We start from the raw sequence: 4,174 nt of genomic DNA on the forward strand, positions 1-4,174 counted from the left end.
TTGCACCTCAGTAGTATTAGCATTGTACAATCATTACAGAGCTAGTGGTCACTGGCTCTCACTGATATAAAGAAGCTTCAGAAATGAAGCCATTCATTCAATTGTTATTGTTCCTAGAAAACTTAAACATGGCTGCATATTCCCGTGTGCCATCTCTCTTGGATATCCCCATTATAACAATCCTCAAAGACTATGTGGAACACATTTTTTGAAGTGCTTTTGCATTTCAAAAAGTATTTGCTTCCCGTAACCTATTATCTGTAATATAATCTACTTTATTACTATAACCTACCTTATTATGTACGCACCCCAATCAGGCTCATTGTGCTTGGCATTATACAGATACTAAATAGGACAGCCCCTGCCGCCAAAGGACTTGTAATTGGACCCCATTTAAACAATCCCTTGAACAAGTTTAATAAAAAGCAAAACACAGAGTTTTATTAGATAGAAGTTTATGTATCTAAGCAAGGAGGAGTCTTTTTTGAAAGTTTTTTTCCCCGTGCTTCTATGACTGCTGGAATACAATAATAGGATATACAGCAATTTTGAACACACATTTTGATAAAAAGAAAAAGAACCAAGCACTGTTCCAACTCTGAAAGCAGACTGATTGCACGTTTTGTAAAACTATTTCCCCATTCTTTGTCTGAAATCTCAATAGTTTCTTATCATTAGGCTTTTCTAACTTTCTGATTTTTTTCAAAGTATCTTATCCCTCAAGATTAGTGCTTAATCCTGAAGTTGAAAATAATAGGTGTCTCTGTTGTGAAACAAGTACATAACAGCATGCAATGGGTATAAAGGGACAGTTTGAAAACAAGCTCCAGAGATTTAGTACCCATTTCAATAGGGTACTAGACAGGTAAGGCAAAGGTGTTTTAATAGGAACAGAATAGAAGTTGCATCAGTACATAAGGATACATTTGCAGGAGTTTGTGCCTGCCCCAAAGGGAACAAAAAAATATGTTTCAGTTATACTGGGGAATGTATGCTGTCAATTAGACTTCGTAATAAAGGTATCTTAAAAACAGAGGCCTGGATTGTAATATGTGAAATAATGTGGTGTTCCTAACTCCATAACCGTCCTCTAAACCCCAGAGCTTGCAGCATGCACTAAAACATGCTACATGTGAGAACATGCCATCCCTTCAGGAATAAGAATGGGAAAACATAGCAGAAAATAAAAATACTTACCAGCTAGAAGGAAGGGAGCCAAAGCAAGCAGCAACTGCAACATAGCTGGTTTAGGGCCACAGCTGCTGTTTCCTTTCTAATGTAAAGGGTCAGTTTGCAGAAAGGCATGCTGGGGAAAAAGTCCTAGAAGTTGTTCTCGCGGTGGGACTGGGTAGTCATGGACAAGTTGTGATGTTTACTTTCTGCACTGCACTTAATTGCACTATGCTATAAAATAAGGGGCAATATCCTGACCTGTAGTGCTTTAATCCACTCTTTCTTTAGTGACTTGCATTTTGCAAATCCACCATAGTGTAACGATTAAATAAAATGCAAGGCAGATGAAGTCTCCCTGGTTTTGAAGCTAGATTTATGCAGTGTGAACCCATTATTAAAGATGACAATTGGATTATGCTGTGCAGTTTGTTCCATGCCGTGAACCACTGACCCAGAAAAACTGATTGGTCTCAAAATATACAAATCAGTCAAACTTTTCCCAGGTTTGAAGTCATGAGTTGGTTCTGAGTTGCACTGCATCTTGCAGAGTCATTTGCCCCACTGAAAGATAATTGGCACCTTCTGTTTATCTGGTTAGAACAACAGTGACCTATCAGTGCAGTTATCCTCCCCACGGTAGCAGGCTGAACGAAAAAAAAAGGAGACTCACTGGTTAGGCTTGATGCACTTTGCCTCTGAGGAAGTGACTTTAATTCCTTTATCTGCTCCAGACTTTGCAGGTATGTGCAAGACGTGTCCATACAGAGATGACCTGTTACTTTGGGCACACTGGCTCCAGAACTTAAAGTCATATAGCCACATTTCTGTGCCAGGTTACTAAGTTTTCAGAGAAGATGGAAGAGCTTAATCACAACTATCCTGCTCCTAGTTCTTTGTAGGCACACACAGAACTAACACAGGTTCTTACTACACAATCCTGTCTTGTTCTGTATAGATACATCTTGTGTGTGACTTGGGCATAACCTGAGGCTCAATTGACAAAAGGAACTGGGCACTGGGATATGTTGCAACACCCGGCTGCCTAGAGCAGAATCCAGAGCCATATATTAGGTAGGTACCTAAACTCTCTGAAAAAAAATGAGCAAGGAGGGAACATAATGATGTTCATAACACCTAGCATGACCTGAGTAGGGACCTGCCTAAGCCAGAAGTAAAAAATATTGAGGAAAATACACCCCTTAAGTAATGTCCCTCTTTAGGCTTATGGTCTAATTTAGAAATCTGAACAATGTCCTGGTTTGAAACATCTAAGATGATTCCTACAAAAGGCAGTGTCTACTTGCTGGTAAATCTCTTCTGTAGGAGAAGGGGGTGGTGGTAGCCTCTTATGCACTACTGTACTGATGAGCACCACAAGTCACAATGTGGACTACATAAGCCCATGTCTCTCTTCTGCCTGGGGTCAGTTCATACCCACATCTCCCCCCTCCCTGGAATGTGCCCTAAACGTTTGACTGCTCTTCTGTCAAATGTCATTGGCAGAATGGGGAGAGGAGCATATTCATTTTCTGTTATTTCACTTTACTTACAATAATTAAATATTCATTAGCTTGGAGAGAGCAAGACAGACAGAGAGAGAGTAAGTACGACTCTCTAGCTGAGTGGTTTGAGCACTCACCTAGGAAATCGCAGAGATTTTTTATAAGGATTGTTTACATATTCTTTCTGATTACTTCTTAATATCAAGTATGGGTTTATACAGGCACTGCATTTAGATCAGCCTAACCAAGGTTACGTCGATCTAAATGCCCAGTTGTACAGGTGTGAAAGAGGGCTTAAATCATACAACAATGGATGGTGTGCCCAATCTAAGTTAGTTCACCCGAGTCAATGCTCTACCTTAGATTGAGATCTGGTTAACCAGACTGAAGAAAGGGTTTGGATCTCATGAGCACCTGTACACATTTGCTGCAGAGCCCCTGGGCTGCCCTATTTCCACCCTCAGACCCTGACTAGTAGGGCTGTGCAGAGCTTCAGGTGGTGGTTTGATTCAGAGGAGATTCCGCCCGATTTGGTATCTGAATCCGCATCGAATCAGGGGACCAATTTAAAGGTCCAAATCAATTCAAAGCTCTTTATACTTTTGGAAAAGATTCAGAGAGCTTTGATGATTTGGGCAGTACCCAGTGGCTGAAGCAGGGAGCTGCAGCCAACTCCAAGCTGGTAAGTACTAGGGGCAAGGGAGAGGGGACCATGGGGGGATCCCTGCCAGCCCCCTTGACCCCCCACCCTGCTTCCCCAGCCACCCCAACCCCAACCCCACTCTCTCCTATGGCTGCTCCCACCCACTCCAGTTCCCAGTGTTTTTTTAAACAGCCCTGATGCTCACCAGGTGCTGCTGGGCGGGGGAGCGATCCCCACTGCCCCACACTGCATGGGGGGCTCTGCATGACCCCCCCCTCATTCCCCCAGCCCTTCCATGGGTGCCCCGCCCAGGCCAACTCCACCTCTTTAAGAAAAAAAAAAAAAAAGTCAAACTCACCGCTTCTGCGGCAGCCTTGGGGCTTTGGAGGCTCGTGCAGAGCCCCCCACATGGCATGGGGCAATGGGGGGCAGCAAGGATGGCCCCGCTGCTGGCAGGAGTGGTGAGTCCCGTGTTTTTTTTTTTGTCTTTTGTTTATTTCTTGAAGGGCTGGAGCTGGTCTGGGAGGGGCACCCATGGAGGGGAGGTTGGGGGAGCAAGGGGGATGGGGAGGCGAAGCTGGTGCAGAGCTTGCCATGCAGTTTAGGGCAGTGGGAGCAGCGAGGATCGCCCCTGCCAAGTCAGGGCTTTGTTTTCCTCAAGTGCTGGGGGCTGGGGCAGGCAGGGCAGTGTGGCGGGTGCAGAGATCCCACCTCAGGAACACAGCTGGGTATTCGTATCCCTCGGCTGTTTCCACCACGTGAGGCGGGCCAGTAGGGGGTGCTCCTGCATTGAGCCACCCACCTCCCTGCGCCTGACCACCTTCCAGGCTCCAAGTGCCTCCCTAGGGGCGCCTTA

Source organism: Gavialis gangeticus, unplaced genomic scaffold (genome assembly GCF_001723915.1).
Source record: "Gavialis gangeticus isolate Ggan-Ray unplaced genomic scaffold, GavGan_comp1, whole genome shotgun sequence".
Classification (NCBI taxonomy): domain Eukaryota; kingdom Metazoa; phylum Chordata; order Crocodylia; family Gavialidae; genus Gavialis; species Gavialis gangeticus.